A 19,922-nucleotide genomic window follows, 5' to 3' on the forward strand; every position below is an offset into this window, starting at 1 on the left:
ATGGTAAGCTACGTGTGTAGCCACAGCTGCCCTGGGGCAAGCTGACGGAAACGTGGCTGCCAGTCTGCGCCTACGGCCTCTCCGACCATCACCGAACATTCATCCACACATTCATACACCAGCGATGCCAACACTGGAAACAGTGTAACAGTGTAAACAGCACTTTAGGATTATTTTAACCCAAAAAAGGACATAATATAAGTAAACAGTGGCATTGTGTCAAAGTGTTTATGAATTGTGTACAGCATAATTGAGGCATGATTGGAGGTTTACAGCAATGTACAACAAAACAGTTATGAGGTAAGGATAAGAAATTAAAGTAATAATACACATATAATATATACTGTATATGTATGTATGTTTACATATATGTATACATTACAGTGGTTTAACTGATGCTTTTATCCAAAGTGACTGACAATGGTTACGCAGTAGCATTTAGGGTCTTGCCTAAAGACCCAACTGGAAGGTGTTAACATTTGTCCCCTGGGGGATTTGAACCCTGGTCTCCCACACGAGAGACTGAGCTAACGAGCCAATGTATCAATGTATACATAAAAAACAGACCTCTAAAATCATAGCTCAAATATCTTTGACAACTTTATAAGCAATAGTTTAGATGATTAGTACCCTATATGATCTCTGCCTGGTATTTAACATATTACAACAAACAGGTTTCATCAGTGGTGTTAGTTAATTATCCACACCTGATAAACAGCAGGTCTGCTTGTTTGCAAACCTGCTAATTAGCGCTGCTTTTGGTAGATTTTATTGTTCATTAGTATTCACTCACATGCTCATACAACAAAGCCCAGAAATGACTCTACATGATGCATGATTGATCATTTGTCCTCCTCCTGAGGTGTGCTTTGCACATTTTATACATTCCTCTCCGAGGTTCCACTTCAGTAATTAGTTTTGGATTCTGATAAGTATCAATTTCAAGCAGGCTGCGCATTTCTTCGTGAAAAGTAATATAATGTCCCTTTTACAGACGTGCTGTTGCTCTGCACTGCTAAGAGGGAGGAATAGCACTGACATCATCTCTTTAGGGGTTTTGTGATACCTGTCCTGGATCAAGTGAAGGGGATTCAGGGGACGTCTTAATCTGGTAATAAGCAAAGACTATTGCTGGCGTAGTACTGTTGACTGTAATGTCATTAGGCTGACTGAGATTTGCAGAAAAAAATGGAAAATTTATTTTGTACTATCAGAAACTTCTTATTTTTCTTCGACTGGCTCTTTCCTCTGCATGTTTGTGGACAGCTTTCTTTCTGCCTATTTGTGATGTTGGCACATGACACATCAGACAGATACAAAAGATACATTATATATCATAAATTATACATGAGGTAGATTGTGGTGTGTGCTGAGGGGTGGGATTGAATAAGCGCTTGTCTTTGGATAAAGACTTTTATTTCTTTTTCTTGTATATTCCTTTGGTTTTGTTTTCCTTTTTAATTGTGTTGTCTTTGTGTTTAAATAAAACTTTCAATTTAATACTTTACTGAAAACTTTGGCTGAAAACTTTAATTTCTGTTTCTACTCCACTTTTACTACTTGTAATATGTTAGTCTTAAATTTTTTCATTTGCTTGAGACAAGCAAACACTCAAATTAAAATCTTAGAACCATTTTATAGTGAGCACACTGAGAGTTGAAGCACCTGCAATTTTCACATTTTAGCTGCAAACACTTCACAGATGGCTTGTCTTGCATTTATCCAGATGCTGGAGGAGTTGAGGCTGGCAAAATATTATAATATCTCAAACACGACTGATAGCAGTTAACACCTACTCAGACGATTATAATTTAGGGGCTTCTGAAGCAAGTCCAACACATCCAGGGTATGTTTTATCTGGTTTTACAAATCAGATTAGTTCTTTTCTGATTCTGTGTGTAAGTTCGTGTAAAAAGGGTCTGCAGGTGGCCAAGCACAAATATGGATTTAAGCTGTGTATGTATGCGGCATGGCTCAGTGGATAGAGCGGTCGTCCAGTAGCCCAAGGGTTGCCGGTTTGATCCCGGCCCGGTCGTGCTCATGTCGAGGTGTCCCTGAGCAAGACACTGAACCCCTAATTGCTTCTTATTGGTCGTGTATGTGGTTAGCGCCTTGCAGCTTCTGCCATCAGTGTGTGTGAATGTGAGAATGGGTGAATGTGACGTACATGTAAAGCGCTTTGGATAAAAGAACTATATAAGTACAGACCATTTACCATAATTCTAGCACAAAAAAACAAGTTTTAATCCCAAACAAATAGATATAACTTAATATATAACAAAGGCAGAAAGCAGCACAGCTGCCTGTGTGAATTTGTTGATGCTAAATTGTTAATGACACACGGTTAGCTGAGATTGGCTACGGGAGGCTATAAGGCATTGCACCGTGGAGAATGTGGGTGTTTTGAAATCCACACTTTTTATGGTCACCCACACTTTTTCCCTTGTTTTTTTTTTTTTTTTTTTTTTTTAACTTTTACTTTTTCCTTTGCAGTTTTGCGCAAACGTTGCTGCTTCGGTCGCTGTCTGTCTCTGCGCCTCCTCTCCTCCTCCTTGTTGCTCCTTGAATCAAGACATGACTATCGGTGATCAGCTGATCAGCATTTCTGTTGCAGGTACTGTCTCTCTTGGTTATCGTTCATCTCGTGTTGAGGAGGAGGAAACTAGCAGAATGTTGACACGAACTGGTTGCAAATTTTAATAGGTGTTCTAGCCTGATAAAATGTGCCTAATTGCTTATTGTTTGCATTTATTTTATATTATTTTCATTATTAGCTGAGGTTTGCAGAAGATACAGCTGTGAAATCTGCTGTTTATATTACAGCCAGATGGATCAAGTTTAGATATCTAGTGAGAGTGAAACAGCAAGATGAAACAAGGGGGTGTCTTCTCTAAACCACTGGTTTACCTTTTAGGAGACATGAATGTGGTAAAGGGAAATTATGAGCAGGTGCTGAAAAACAAATCAGAGCAGGACCCTTCTCCCGTTCCCTAACCAGATAGTTGACAGGTCATAGGATTTATATGCAGGGGCGGGTCTATAAAAGTTTTGATGAGGGGGCCAGGCAGGGGCACTCATCAGGAAAAGGGTCGCACAAATTATATATAAACAAACAGCCTATGATATTTTTCTGTCTTGATGTAGAACAGCATAAATGCATTAGATGCTGCATTCACTGACACTTGGGACATCAGAAGTTTACCTAAGTTAAGGTTAGTTTACACGTCATATTTGTTAGCAATTCATTACCCCCAACCATGCCTTTCTATGCAGATAAACAGTCCTCTGATGGTAAAATATGTATTTTGTTAATTTGTTACCCCCTAGCACAGTTATGGTTCAAAAGATAATCCTGGCTTTGTTTAGGAGTGTGTTCATAATTGAAGTAGCTGAAAACTAAAAATAAATACAAGTTCTTTTTAAAGAACTTACTTTAAAGAATTAAAATTGAGCTGAATTATTTCAAATGCTTTTTGTAGCTTTAAAATCCTCTCAGCAGGTGACTCTGAAGAACAGTATACGCATACAGGTGTATATTTTATATGGCAGCTCAGAAAGTGTGTGTTTGAACGCTGCCTGCTGCACACATTTTGCATACACCCCGATGAACGACTCCACCATGACACTCAATTCTGTCACGACGCCAGGGAAACACCACAGATTTCTACCTGGTCTGTGGGAAACACTGGATGTTTCCCATAGAGACGAGGAGACGGCATAACAGTCAGCAACTAAGAACCACGTGTTACTGGGAAGCAGGAAATAACCCAACTGAATAGACAAGGGAATCAACTCTAATAAACTCTGAAGAAAAGAACCAAGACTAATCCAAAAAAAAAAAAAAACCCAAAGAAAATCCTGAGCATGGTCAATGTTATAAGTTTATTAAAATATGAGTAAAAATGTTAAAACTTTCATAAAACTGACCCAACTGTCAGCAGGATGTTTTACACAATCAAAGCAAGCTAGACATGTTAAGGTAACTGGCTATGGCACTGTGACATGCTAGTTAAATATCACATTGACTGTGTTTCTCTCTGTTACCGTTAAAGGTACAATATATCTGAATGCAGCTGTGAATAGGAACTATGTTTAAATATTGATGAATACAATATTTCATGTCTACAAAGGATTCCAGCATGATTTCAGTGAGAGTTAAAATAGTTTAGAATAAATTATTTATTTACTTTATGATAACTGCATATATCACCACATGGTAATTTGTCCTTTCAGCTCTCAAGGCTAACAGAAGTTAGAAGCCTACAGTAATGTTAGAATTTCACTCTGAGAATGGTACAAAACAAAATAACAGATGCATTAAAATTCCCATAAGGATTGTTTCATGAAACATTTTTCATTATCAGCTTAAAGACATTTGTAATCATATGCAGTAGCACGAGTAGGAGCCATCAACTTAATATAACCTCTGTTGGCATACAATACTGGTTTTATTGAGAACTAAAAGTGTAATATGGCATCATCTATACTCAGGTTTACAAATGATACTGATTATAGCAAATAAAGAATAACTGTGTGACAAAACAGGATCTCCAGCATTCTACAAGAAAATCAGACTGGAAACACACCTGTGTTTCCAACTTAGCACACAGGGCACTTTAAAAAGTGCTGCAATTGGACAGAAATTGCTTGCCAAGAAATCTGATAAAAGTAAAGAAGCCTGTGCAATTTCATCTTAAAGTTTTCATTGATTCATTTTTTTTTTTTACCTCAGAATGTTTGAACTGAATTTCAGACCAGTAAGGAGCTGAAAAATTGTGCAAAATTCAGAGACTGTTAAGACTATTAAGCTGCTCATCTGACTGAAACGAACTGTCTCAGCCAGAGAGCACATATTTTGAAGGATTACAGCTCAGTTATGGTCGACTGTACCGTGTGGCTTTGACCGAGGACATATGTTAAGAAATTTCATGAACTGAAAATAGCAACTGAACATTGAATTAATGATGATTTCCAGTCACCATATTATTTTCACATCAGTATTCTCATTAACATTATTATTTATATCTCTCCAAATTATTAATAAATAATATTTTAATAAATCACTCTAAGTACCCACTGGCATTTAAAAAAAATTAATTACACTAAAGAAATGAAGAAAAGAGTTAAAAGCAATTCAACACCTTATTTCAACACTAATCATGATAAATATTCCTCAATAATGTCAAGCATATTTTAAAATAAGAGTTGTTAAACCTTGCTGAAACTTTTCTATTTTGTTATTTGAAGGTCACAGCTTCTAAATTACTTGTCCGTGGTCCTTTTTGTCATAGTCATAAAAATCCTTTGGTCTGATCGTCACTGGGGAAATCAAGTCACACTACAAGGGGCCCCAGTTCAGACTCATTCCTCTGATGGCTTGAAACCAGTCATGGGCTAGAATTTTTACTCAACACTTTCCTATAAAACACAACCACTACTCAATATCACTACTTGTATGCATGTAAAAGATAAAACACTGATGAAAAAAATGACCTAAGCAGCAACTTAGCAACACTTTCTTTTAAACCCACTGTTCAAGGAATCATTCAATTGCTTCTGAAATCCTGACAGCATAAAAATACTGCATGTCCATAACAATTAAAAACTAGCAGCTAACGTTTAACTTGTTTATTTCAAACTGAAAACTTAAAATTGTAGTCAATTTCTGTGTCAAGCAAAGTTACAACTTATGATATTCACTGAAAAGCAAGCATGTTACATCCACTGCAATGCAAACATTGTGCAATTTTTAATAAGACTATTAGTGATTGTAGAACAAAACAAATGCAATCAACAGAAAAAAATACATAATTGCTTTCTAAATTTTGAGATTTTAATGCATCCCATAAGTGAGAACAGTGTCATTAATAAGGATAGAAACACTAGTGGCTGCTCCAACGTCTTGCTAAAAGACTGAAAACAAAAAGTAATTACAGTAAGTGTGTAGGAGGCTTAGAATAATTAAAGATGAGAACACACTCGGATACTGATGCACATTAATAGGACTTTAAAATGAAGGAGAATGCTATTTCTGATAGAGTCAACAATGTAAAAGGTTTTGCAAATGCAGTGAAGAAAGTTAACCAGTTACAGGCCCAAGAAACCATTAAGATTTCACATTTAAATCTAAAAGAAGCAGTCAGTTTCATTAGTGTGCAAATTAAGCAAGCATGTTGCTGTATCAGTAAAAAAAGTAAAAAAAGTGTCTGACATCAAATTTAAAACATGGATTATACTGAAGGCCAGACAACTCTGCATGCCTCTCTTTCACTCATTCAGCTTTTTATTTTTATTGATTTCTGTCCACTGCTATTGCTTCACATCCATGAAAACTCTTAGTCATCATTTTCCTTTTATTCTTCCACTCTCACCTACACTTTTCATTCAGACTTCTATGTTTCTATAGCTCATTCTCCCACTGATGGCATGGCTGTTTTGTCAAGATCCCTGAAGCCAAATCAATGAGGAAGGCAGTGCCGGGCAAAGCTCAACCGTGGCTCCCCCAAAAATAAAATAGAAAAAAAATGCACATATTGTTGTTTTTTTATCTTAACTTTCAGCAGCAACACCGAGGAGTCAGTGTATGGCCCTTGTCCAGGGTAGAGTGAATTTTTGTTAATGCACATTTTTCCCCAGATGAAAACTAGACAAAACAAGACTAAAACCTCCATTAAAAACAATAACTGGGACTTAACCAGAATGCATTTTCATGGACTAATAAAGACGAGACGAAAATGTAGTTCACTAAATAAAAACTGGACTGAAATCTATGGACATTTTAGTTCACGAACTAAGACGAGACGAAAATTATATTATACGATATGATTTTGTCAAATCCTCTCTCCTCCACCACAGATCCCTCCACTGTCCGAATGCACTCAGAAGAGGCTTGGTCCTAGCAGCAGCACACAGCTCTAAGCTGCAGTTAGCCACCTGTTGTTGTATGTGGCTGGCTAACTTACATTAGCTTCTTAGCATGTAACAGCCATAGCCACTTGTTGATAGAATTGTGTGTGAAGTTGAATTTATGCTAACTTGGATACGTTATACTGGTCTGGCAACTATGTTTTCAGTTGGATTGCAAGTTTAATTAAAGCAAACAGAAGCATGAGTTAATCTAAATCCGAGTGGTGCTTTGTTGTTGGACCTCTGTGCTCGCCATGGACTGTCCATAACGAACGCCTTGTTCAGACATAAGAGGACAGTCTAGGCCGCAATTCGATGATCGACTTTGTAGTTGTGTCGTCGGACTTGCAGCCGCATGTCCTGGACACTCGGGTAAAGAGAGGGACGGAGCTGTCAACTGATCACAGCCTGGTGGTGAGTTGGCTCAGATGGTGGGGGAGGATGCTGGTCAGGCCTGGCAGACCCAAGCGTGTTGTGAGGGTCTGCTGGGAACGTCTGGCAGAGTCCCCTGTCAGAAAGAGCTTCAACCATGTCCCAGGTGAGGCGGGGGACATTGAGTCCGAATCGGCTGTGTTCCGGGCCTCTCTTGTCGAGGCGTCGTAAGGTCGTCTGTGCCTGTCGTGGCGGTAACCCCAGAACTCGTTGGTGGGATGCCGTCAAGCTAAAGAAGGAGACCTATTGGGCCTTTTTGGCCTGTGGGACTCCAGAGGCAGCTGATGGGTATCGGGGGGCTAAGCAGAGCGCAGCTTCGGCAGTCGCTAAGGCAAAAACTCGGGCATGGGAGGAGTTTGGAGAGGCCATGGAGAATGACTTCCGGAAGGCTTCGAGGAGATTCTGGTCCACCAGCCGGCGGATCAGGAGGGGAAAGCAGTGCTCCGTCAACACTGTGTACGGTGGGGATGGGGGGCTGCTGACCTCGACTTGGGACGTTGTGAGGCGGTGGAGGGAATACTTCGAAGACCTTCTCAATCCCACCAACACGTCTTCCGAAGAGTAAGCAGAGTCTGGGGTAGCTGGTGCTGGCTCTCCTATCTCTGGGGCTGAGGCCACTGAGATGGTTAAAAAGCTCCTCGGTGGCAAGGCCCCGGGGGTGGATGAGGTCCTCCCAGAGTTCCTTAAGGCTCTGGATGCTGAAGGGTTGTCTTGGCTGACACGCCTCTGCAGCATCGTGTGGACATCGGGGACAGTTTCCCTGGACTGGCAGACTGGGGTGGTGGTCCCCCTCTTCAAAAAGGGGGACCAGAGGGTGTGCGCCAACTACAGGGGGATCACACTCCTCGGCCTCCCTGGTAAGGTATATTCAGGGGTGCTTGAGAGGAGGGTCCGTCGGATAGTTGAACCTCGGATTGAGGAGGAGCAGTGTGGTTTTTGTCCCAGTCGTGGAACAGTGGACCAGCTCTACACCCTCTTCGGGGTTTTTGAGGGGGCATGGGAGTTTGCCCAACCAATCTACATGTGTTTTGTGGACTTGGAAAAGGCATTCGACCGTTTCCCCCGGGGACTCCCCCGGGGACTCCCCCGGGGACTCACTTGTCCAGTCCCTGTACGGCCGGTGTCAGAGCTTGGTACACATTGCCGGCAGTAAATCAGAATCGTTTCCAGTGCGGGTTGGACTCCGTCAAGGCTGCCCTCTGTCACTGATTCTGTTCATAACCTTTATGGACAGAATTTCTAGGCGCAGCCGAGGTGTTGAGGGGATCCGGTTCGGTGGCCTCAGGATTGGGTCTCTGCTCTTTGCGGATGATGTGGTTCTGTTGGCTTCATCGGGCCATGATCTTCAGCTCTCACTGGAGCAATTCACAGCCGAGTGTGAAGCAGCTGGGATGAGAATCAGCACCTCCAAGTCCAAGACCATGGTCCTCAGCCGGAAAAGGGTGGAGTGCTCTCTCCGGGTCTGTAACAGGGTCCTGCCCCAAGTGGAGGAGTTCACGTATCTCGGGGTCTTGTTCACAAGTGAGGGAATAATGGAGCGGTTAGGATGGTTAGGATGCCTCCTGAACGCCTCCCTGGTGAGGTGTTCCGGGCACGTCCCACCGGAAAGAGGCCCCGGGGAAGACCTAGGACACGCTGGACGAACTACATCTCTCGGCTGGCCTGGGAACGCCTCGGGATCCCTCCGGATGAGCTGGTGAATGTGTCCGGGGAGGGGGAAGTCTGGGTTTCCCTGCTTAGGCAGCTGCCCCCGTGACCCAACTCCGGATAAGCGGCAGAAAATGGATGGATGGATGGATGGAAGTATGAGTTAATCTAGGAGCTGCAAGCGTACTATAGTTAACACAAAACACCTGGGCAGCTACACATGGATGCAAACTAAAAACCAAAACGTACTAAAACAAATAATCTAGATAAAATAAAATAATACGCCACACTTAATTCAAAACAACTTTAGCCTACATTTTCAAACATGAAATAACCTAAATGTGGCATTCATTCATTCATTCTCTGTACCGCTTGTGCCATTACGGGCCGCGGGTAAGCTGGAGCCTATCCCAGCATTAACAGGTGAGAGGCAGGGTACACCCTGGACAGGTCACCAGTCCATCGCAGTAAATGTGGCATAAAAGTAAGTAAAATTGTCTGTGTTTTGAATGTCCGGGGTCACCAGAGTTTTGTGATATCAAAATGGGGTTCCAAGCTAAAAAAGGTTGGGAACCACTGCTCTAGGAGTCTGCATCCCAATCAATTATTTGATGACATAAAATGCTGTTCTGTTTGCCTTCAGGTTACCATCACATAGACATTTGATCTGAATTGGCATCAACAATAAAATGCACGTAAACATAAAAATGCCTGCAATTATTTCTGCATAAAATAGGATAGTTATGTTTTAAGTATGAGTTTTAAAGGGATTGTTAAATGTAGTTTAACAATGTTAGACTACATTTAACAATGTTCTACTAACTACTAACAATGTAATATACTACTAACAATATTCAATATCTGCTGATAAAAAATAGTAAAAGGGTAAAATGTTTGGTCCAGGGTCCATTCAGAACACTGTTTTGATTTAATTGAGCTCACTCGTGGTTTAATTTGTATTTACTAAATAAACCAAATCCAATTGTTGGCTAACAGCTAAAACCTTGTGAAATATTACATGATTTATCATCTATTTTTAGTTATCAGCAATGACAGAAATTTTCTGCATGTGTAGCTCATTTTTTTTCTTTTCTTTTCTTATCTTTTTTTTTTTTTTTTTGGTTTAAAATTCCACCGGTTGTCCTATGACTTGTTTGGTTGCCAGATGCTGCTTAGTGATACCATTTTTGTCATCGTTTTTTTAGTTTTAAATACGTCTTCATAACTTTTGCTACAGGTTAGCGGCTAGCTTAGTCTTTTTCTACTTATGAATATTGGGGTTTGTTACACAGCCTTGTGTGGCTCTTCAAGGTAGAGCAGTCATGTTGTTACCCAAGGGTTGCCGGTTCGATCCTAGGCCAAGTCGAGTTCATGTCCAGGTGTCCCTAGGCAAGACACCTAACCCCTGATTGCTCCTGATAGGGTTGTGGTGTAGCGCTTTGCATGGCAGTTTCTGCCATGTGAATGTGATGTATGATGTAAAGCACTTTGGGTATCATTCCAGGTACAGTATCTGTGTTGATTTACCTATTTTGATACCTATTAACTGCACCAATTGGGTAAAGCATGAACATAATCTGCAGTGCGAATGCAGCCTTGTGTTAACGCCTGCTGGTAGATTTGGCTTGCAAAAGCGGCAACCCCAGCAGATGGCGCCCTATGCAACTGCCTATGTCGCCTATAATAAAAACCTGCACTGGAGGAAGGCTATAATTTAGCTAAACTTTTCAGCAAGAGGGGGAAACAGTTAAACTGTGTATTTCAGCATAATCATCTGCGGGACTAATTTGTTTAAATAGCGCATTTTAAACCTATCATTCATTATCTTTTCTAAAGTAGTTGTTTTGCCTGAGCTGAATCAACTAATGAATGAAACTCAAAGGGATGCAAAATTAAACATCAGATTGATGAAAATTAGGAATTTAAATTTAATATCTGCCCCAAGATGATCTTAAACTTAAAATCACCTTTTCTAAAACTGCACAAAAAAAGGCACATATGTACTGCAGGTTCTCCTTTCAAACTTTACATTAAATTAAATGCTCATTACCTCATCCATACTCAGTTCTTACAGTCCCCTATAATGCTATATCTCCAGCTATTCAATATTATCCTAAACTGTCTCTTTTTCTAGAATAGCAAACAAATATAAAAAGTTATAATGAGCTCTACCAATGTGCATCCCTTTTTGCATTGCTAGATTCTGTCTGCTTCATCAGACCTTGCTCACTATCTAATAATCAATAAAACAAGTGCTCCATCAACACTTCTCTAAAGGCTGATGATGTTGACCGCACACAATGCCAGATAAAGGCTAATTGCATATTTTCTTGTAAAACTAAATTTTAAAAAAGTAAAGATATGGAGCAAAATTTTAAATACTAATATATCAACGTTTATGCCAGAATTTGACATCAATAGATATAACTTAAAACTGAAACAAGAAGTATAGGTATAAAATTCCTTTTATTAAAAATAAATGTTTAATGAATCCATTATTTTAATATTAAGTTACAGATTTTTTTTTTTTAAATAAAAATGCCCTGCCTTTATTTAAGTATTCTGGTTTTCCTTGACAAGACAATTTCTAGTGTACAAGAACAACTTCTAGTAGAATCTCAAAATTCTGGCCATTAAAATGCCAGTATGGTGAATTAAAAAGAAAAAATTATCCCTGAAATTCTTTATACCTCAATGATTTCGCTAATCAAGCAGTTTTATTGCCTAAACCAAACAACAAGGGGTGCTAGTTGAAAGGCCTGTGTGGGCTGAAGTTGGGGTTATTGGATAAACTATATTATAGAATTACTTTCTAAATAACCAAGAGAACATTGATCAAGATAGAATTTAGTAAATGACACCACACTTACATTTGGTGAAATTTACTGATATAGTATTTAGTGAGAAAAGTTCACATTTATTTAAACTAAATCATATAGAACCTGGTGTCTTCAGTGGACATTGATGTTCATACAATGGCCAACCTTGTAATATCACTTAGGTCGCCACTGCATTGGTGTCACATGTCACAGATCAAGTGTAAATGTTCATCTTTCAGATGGAATCTACTGCAATTCTACCATTTCCATTAACACAACTTCAGCATTAATGTAGCAACAGAAATCTACCACACAGAAACTATTACAGGCAATGCGAGCAAAGTCTGTAACTGGGCAACACCAAACAAAATTATAAACCCACTACTGCTGGCAACAAACTCAGTTCATACACTAAATGAATCATAACATCCTCAAGGGAAGAGTCTCTATTCAACCTTGAGTCATATGACTGTATAACCAGTCAGTGCCACTGAGGTACAATACTATTACAAGAAGGGCAATTCTGTTATGTCCCACATGATTCACCCTCAGAATACCAGACTAACTGAAGAGAAATAGACATTTCATTACATAATCCTGCCCACCTGCAAATATCTAATTATGTAGCATAAAAATATATTAAATATAAATAATATAAAATTATGGGGCTTGTTTGAGTATTTCAGAAGCTATCTTCTGGGATTTTCATGAATGGATGAAGGCTTCTCAAAAAAAAAACCCAAACAAAAAAAAACAAAACAAAAAACAAACAAACAAACAAACACAAAAAAAACAGATGTTTTAAGCTTATTATTTGGTTTAAATAATGTTAAAGCAGAAATCGTTCTACCTAATATCAACAATTGGACCACTTGGTACTAGTTAAGCATCATTTAAACATATAAGTATAGCTATGGATCATATCCATGTATTTAGCTTGATAACATACCCATCTTTGTGGAGCTTTTGTAGTTTCTGCACCATGTCAAACGTCATAATCCCAGACTGGTTTCTAAATTGTTTACCATTATGACCACAGCCTAATTCAAAAGAGCACCTCAACATGTACTTGCATCACAAAAGACAGTATTACAATGCTACCTAGCTAAAATACTAATCAGTATTTTAAACTAAAAGTATTTTTTGTTTCATTTTGGGTTTTTTTGTCTTTGCACCGGCAGCTCCTCGGTTGTGGAACTCACTGCCTGCATGTTAGACATCCTGCTCATTGTCAATTTTTAAATCCCTACTTAAAACCCATTTTTACTATGTTCTTAAATTTATTTTATATTTTATATAATGTATATAATGTATTGTTGCTGTTGAGCACCTTGGTCAATACCTACTGTTTTTTTAAAGTACTTTTTAAGTGTAATAAAACAAAAACAAACAAGCCAAGCCAACGTTATTTATAATCTGTCACATTTCCGAGAAATTTACCAAAACGATCACATTCTGAGATGAGAACCACAAAGCTACTGGCTGAATCCAGCAAGCCTTGACAGAGGCCCAAGCACAAGGTCTGTATTATTTGTATTGGGAGCTACATCAATACATCTCCCACAGAATCCGGTGTATAATGACTTTCTGATAGCCACAGTTTTCTTTACACCACACTCAGGTTTTGAAGCTGTTTTGTTGTGGCATTTACAAACAGAAAATAAGGCTTTCTATATTTATATTTTGTATTGTGTTATACAACCTTAGTGGCTGCTAACACAGAAGAACTATAGTCATTTACCGTACAAATGTACAGTAGAAATTCTGTGTACTGCCACCCACTAGCCTTCAGCCATTGTAAAATAGGTCAGAAGATGTTTTACATTTTTTGGTAAATAATGTGTAAAGAGAAGGAACTGGCAGAAACACAGAAAATATCCTGTGCACCTGTCAGCGTATTATTAGAAAATCCATGCAATGCAGATTGAGGTAGGTGGGGAGTGGGGGGAGGGGGCTGATAGCACCCTGGTTCCCGGGGTGTGCGGCTGGAACATCGGGGTGTGTGCTGGCCTGCGCCGGATGGCTGTCTGGGGGGGCCTGGTCCTCCTAGGCATGTTGTGGGCCCTCTGCCTTTGGGGGGTGGGGCAGCTGCCTCTGGGCTCCTGGGGCACTGGGCCCTTCCCTTGGGCTGCCCTGGGTGGCCGGTCCCTGGCGGGGCCGGCGGCTGCTGATCTTGGCCCACTGGGGCCTGTGCCCCGGGACCGTGGGGGGCTCTTGCTGGGGCTCTCCTCTGCTGCCCTTCGGGTGGGGCTGGAGTCGTCTTTGTGGTGGGGTGGCTTGGGTTGGTGCTCCGGGTCTGCTGCTGAGGGCCCGACCCAGGCCCTGGTCTGCCTCTGGCCTCCGTGGAGGCGTGGTCGCATTTGCATGATCTCACTCACCACTCTTCATCACTGATCACTCCTTGTTTCTCACGCTCTGCATGCTGACACAGTCACTGAGTTGTCTAGTGGGTTTTAATACTAAGCGATAATTATTAATTTTTTCTTTTTTTTTTTTTCTTGTATTTTTCCTGTGAGTTAGTATCTGGTCGCTGTTATGTCTTTTTGATTTGGTTATTATTTAAAAACTCTTAATGACTGGCAGCCCTGTTTTTTCTGTGTGTGTGTTTATACTTTTGTAAAAGTTATAGGAAATTTCCTAGTGTGTTCATGTACAGGTGTAACAGTTTGTTGTCTGGTGATGGTGTGGATTGAAGGGTCGTTTCCTTCTGTCTGTGATCTTTTTGTCTCCTTTCTTCTTTCCCTTTTGCTCTTTTCGCTATTTTCCATCTTTTTCTGTCCCCTCCGGTCAGGTCCAGCAAGATTACATAGATTCCGTGATTCAAAGTAAATAAATTAATAAATGAATCAGATTATCAAGAGGAGCCTTACTCATAGGCCTCCCCTTGGCAGAGCAAATTTGTTCAGCACGATACAGCAAACAGATTATCATTTTGCTTGCTGTGATGCTGGACAGGACAAGTTAAAAAAAAAAAAAAAAAAAGAAAATCCATGCAGACTGTTCTGAACAAGTAAACACTACACTGTTGTGTAATTTTTACCATACTGTATATATATATATATATATATACACACAGATCTGTACACAAAAACTGCACTTCTGTGTAGCATGTAATGTAATGCAAGTGTGAATGTAGTTGGGTCGAATGGCAACTTTTACCCTTCTAGCTGCTCCAAAAATATCACATGCAATATTTATTCAAAACAAAAAGCAAAATAAAAAAGACATTGACAACCTTTCAATAAACACAGATAGTAAGCCCGGTGCAGAGAGGGAGGCAACACTGACGGAGCAAAGATAGAGTACTTTAAACAGGGGATTAAGGCTTTAGACTCCCTAGACTATACCTTGCAGAAATGTGATTAGTGAGAGCAGTCAGTAAGCACACACAGGCACAGACATGTAATTATGAGCAGCATAAAGCTCACCCGTGAAAAGATGCTTTTAGATGTACAGGCACTTTGGCAAAGAGCTGTACTCTCATTACCAGGAGATGAAAATGTAACAAAAACCCATCACATGGCTAATAACAGAAAGGTTTAATGTTGCATCTAAATAGTTTACTATCTTAAGTACTAGCAATGGCAGCATGTGCAGCTCCTCACGAGATGTTACCCGAGTCTTGATTTTAAAGTTTTAAAGCTTCTTTATTTATTTCCATCACAGTGTTTGAACAAGAAATAAAATATTTAAGTCAAGTGTTGCATGAAGTCACATTGATAAGAGATTTTTGTTTTTGATAAGAGATGTTTTTGCAGAAGACATATAACATGAATATCAACTGGAGCATCTACAGTATCTTTCAGAAATGAGAGTAAAAGTAGAAAGTCTTCAGTTGCTTGACAGAAATGTTCTTGTTCGACCACCACGGTTTACATAAAGAAACAAACAAACGTTGCCCTCGTTTTTAAATAACATAGTGAGGATGCGCTTTCATGTTTGTTGTTGTGCCATTAGTGTCTTTATTAAACTGAGATGGACTACAGACCTGTCCGGGGTTTATTCTACCCCTATTGCCTGATGTTAGCTGAAATAGACTCCAGCCCAACAGCGAAAATGGAGTGACCCAGTATGGACAATTAGCAAATGAAAGAATAAATGTTCCGTCGGTTTCTATAAACAGTGCTAACATTGTAAGACCAAGCGAACAAAGACTAAAGCCAACCAAGTTTCCAAACACATTTGTCAGAGGAGAGTCGTTCATTACTAGACAATATTATCAATAAAATGAGAAAAAGTTGCAAGTTAGCACCTCTTAGGGATCCAAGGAGCAGGCAAAACAACTAGTCCCACTCCCGAGAGGAATGACAACAATAATGGAATTAAGATTTAAAAACACACCTGCTAAAAGTTTGATATTTAACCCCACGCACCCCCTCATCCTCATCGCCCAGATGCACAATCTACGCATTTTTAACGGGGAGTGCTGGGGTGACAGCTCTGCCAAACAGGACAGTGATCAGTGTTGGACTCAGCGGGGATTGCGTCTAAGTAGCCGCATCTCTAAAGACCCAGATGGGTGCAACCCTTACGCGCTTAAGCAGAGATCAAAGCACCATAATGGAGAATGATACTCGAGATGAACACACAGAAACCAGAAGGACACATGATGTGAGGACGGACGAATCCCACGACCCCAACACACACACACACACACACACACACACACACACACACACACACACACACACACACACACACACACGATGCAGAATTAAAAAAAAAAAAAAAGTAGAGCCAAGCCTACGAGCTGAATTCCGTATGTCACGAGAAGCTCAGCCTACGCTGCACTTGGCACGTCGGATGGAAAAGATAACAACCATCATTGCTGCACCTACCTCACTCAGTGTATCCATCCCACTCACACTCGTGGTACTGGTGATACGCTCCTGCTCTGCTTCAGCATCCCGAAGCACTGCTGGTCTACTCCAAAAGAGAGAAACGCGACAGTGACGCAATGAGGCTGACGTGTCGCTTGACGACGAGGAGCCCACCAATCAGAATGTAATCCGATAAATTCCTCACCAATCCACTCAAGTAGAGAAAGTGAAGACTGCACGAGACAATAGTAGCAAGGTAGATTGACGCTGTGGGAGAATTTATGGACAGTCCGTGGAAACTATTTGATGTCAAAACGTTTATGCTGCAGATGTGATAGCTGAATAAACACAAGTGTGTCCTGAGGTGTTTGATTATTATTATTGCTGTTTCTACTGTTAGTACAGGGTTAAAATATCTGTGTGTAGTTTTGCGCCTGCCCATAAAGGTTAAAGACTACAGACTGAATTAAAGAAACAATTATTTAAATGTCTGAAAATCATTGCACAAAGTATTTATTTTCTGTTTGATGTTGACAGTCTCACTTAGTCGTGAGGAATTTTAAACAAACTTCTTCTCTTTATTATTGCTTCAGTCCACTGAGGTTTGCTGCTATTTGTATATTTAACATTCAAGATTCAATGTGTTTATTGTTATTTGCACAGTAAGGAAACAAGTTTCCCCGAACAACGAAATTCTTACTTTGCCGTCTACACTGAATGTCATAAAGATTATAAAATAGAAGAAAAACAACTTTAAAAACTAGATAGAAGATAAAGATAGAATAAACAAAAACTCTGAGTAAATAATCTATGCACATAAATGTGCAGTGTGCTACAAAAAACTGTCATGGTGAGATGCATGTGCAATATCTATTATAACTAATAAGACACATAAGCAGTAAACAATATTGCAGTTACTGTGGTTGACAATATAAAGTCAGTGTGCAGGGTACAGACTGTTGTTACGGACTCCCATCAGCTGTTAAGGAGTCTGATGGCCGAGGGAAAGAAAGAGTTTCTGAGTCTGGTTGTCTTGCATTTCAGACTCCTGTATCTCCTGCCTGAGGGGAGGAGAGTAAACAGTCCATGTTGGGGTTGGGAGGGGTCTTTGATGATGCAGGCAGCTCTTCTGTGGGTTCTGTGCTGGTAGATGCTCTGGAGAGAGGGCAGTGGAGTCCTGGTGATCTTGGACGTAGTCTTCAGCACTCTCTGCAGTGTTTGCGGTCCGTGACAGTAGAGCTGCTGTACCGCATGGTGATGTAGGTGGTCATAGTATATGCACAGCTGTCTTAAAGTCCTGCCACAGGATTTCAATTCATTTGGGACCTGTTCATTGGGTCATTGTAAGACCTTCATTTTATTATTTTTCAGCCATTGTTTTGTAGATTTGCTTCTTTACTAGGGATCATTACCCTGTTGCATATCTAAGTATTGGTCAAGGTTAAACTTTACTTATGGTCACACATTTGACTCTGGGATACTATCAGTTGCAGGACCAACACAGACAGACAAACAACCACTTGCTCACACTCACTCCTAGAGAGAATTTCGATTGACCAATAAACCTAACATGCATGTCTTTGGATGGTGGGAGGAAGCCAGGGTACCCAGAGAGAACCCATGCATACATGGGGAGAACATGCAAACTCCACACAGAAAGGCCACTGAACCTTCGCCGAGCTGAGGCTCAGACCAGTGACGTTCTTGCTGTGAAGCCACGTTGCTAACCACCACACAACTGTGCAGCCCTGTATGGGGTTCCTTGATACTTAAATTTACTGGCAATTGATAAAGAAAACCTTAAAATGCACAGGTAGTAAAGACCAGGTACTTTCCACACTAATATCTTTTCTAAGGTTTTCCACGCGTGTTCGTTGATATGGTCAGTGAGAACAGAACAACTTCTCTCAAATTAACATATTTATTTTTACAAATAATTGGAAATGTGCACAGAATTCTGTGTTCGCAGACTATCTCACCCTCTCTGGTTACAGAGGAAAGAGTTCTGCTGCTGATAGCAAAAATCAGAACCCAGCTGCTTTCCCTGAACCCAGTAGTTATAACTTGTCTAAACCAAACAGTGATTGGACGCTATAACTAACAAGTAACTAACGTGCAAGGCAGTTTTTTTCTGTATCTTCTGCTGTCAGCCTCGTCTGACCTATAGTCTGACCTTGGATTAACTTGCCAGGACATCCAAGATAAAAAGCTGTCTTTAATGTTTTCCATATGCAAATCAACTTTCTTGTTGTAGAATGATACACTCCAGATTATTTAAGAATGGCCTTAAAACTCCTCCCATATTGATGTGCAGCAAAAATGACTTCTCTAAGATCATTGCTGATGTATTTTCACCTTGGCTTTTCATTAACACACACCTAAATGCTCCAGACCAACAAAAGGTCAAAACTTATGCTTTTATAGAGGTGCACAGACTTGCTGATTATCAAGTAGCGTCAGGATTCTACTTACTCACAAAGCCAAAAATGGCGTATTTAGTTTTTTTAGACACTGCTTCTGCTCTTTGCCTTATAATGTAATATCACATTTTTTTGGTTGTTTATCTGATGTTGTATACCAGTTGTTTTCTTTTTTTATTATTATGAAGGAAAAAAAATCTGATTTGAAGGAAGGTGTACTTGCTTTTACCCAGACTAAGCACTGCTGTCTATTATTTGTTTTGTTTTGTTTTTTTTAAATAAAATACATGTCTCATATTGCAGTTTTACAGAAGATCAGTCATCATAATGTAGTATAAGATGTCCACACTAAGGAGCAGTAAGAGGATGACCAAGCACATTTAGACTCACGTTTATTTTAGTCTTGCTTTTGGAATTCAGTTTAGGGGCATGCTTTCCTCCACTTTTGCATGACAATTTATGCTATAAAAAAACAAACAAACAATATTTTCCTTTATTTTAAACACTTACCCCATTTAAGAATGATAGCTTTGTTTTACTTTTGATATACTTGCGATTTGTGGTTCAAAATCACCCTCCAGGGTAAAGATTGCATGTAAAGAAGATTATTCTAAAGGCCTGAAAGGGATAGGCTGACCTTGTACTGCCTACTGTAGGTGTTTCTACACATTCAACAAACTCTGACTGTAATTTTCCTTTGTGTCTCACATGGATGCACAATGAGGTGCTTATGATAATTTGGGTATGAAGTTCTAGGATAACGCATGGATGTCCCTGTCATATGGTAACTGTTACAGCTAATCCATAAGCCATTGTTTACTGCAGTGGTGAAGTTTTTAAAAATACAAGCACATAGATAGTAGAAGGGGGAGGAGGGA

The 19,922-nt window shown here is 39.9% G+C and overlaps 1 protein-coding gene across 1 annotated transcript in view; it reads right to left on the reverse strand.

The window, feature by feature from the left end:
• b3galt1b (UDP-Gal:betaGlcNAc beta 1,3-galactosyltransferase, polypeptide 1b) overlaps positions 1-16,723 on the reverse strand; it is a 53,377-nt gene extending 36,654 nt beyond the window's left edge. The window contains exon 1 of the mRNA XM_042000826.1: positions 16,643-16,723. The gene's annotated coding sequence lies outside the window, so the exon portion shown is untranslated. The remainder of the gene's footprint in view (positions 1-16,642) is intronic.
• Positions 16,724-19,922: the final 3,199 nt, after the last annotated feature.

This window comes from Melanotaenia boesemani, chromosome 12 (assembly GCF_017639745.1).
Source record: "Melanotaenia boesemani isolate fMelBoe1 chromosome 12, fMelBoe1.pri, whole genome shotgun sequence".
In the NCBI taxonomy this organism is placed as follows: Eukaryota; Metazoa; Chordata; class Actinopteri; order Atheriniformes; family Melanotaeniidae; genus Melanotaenia; species Melanotaenia boesemani.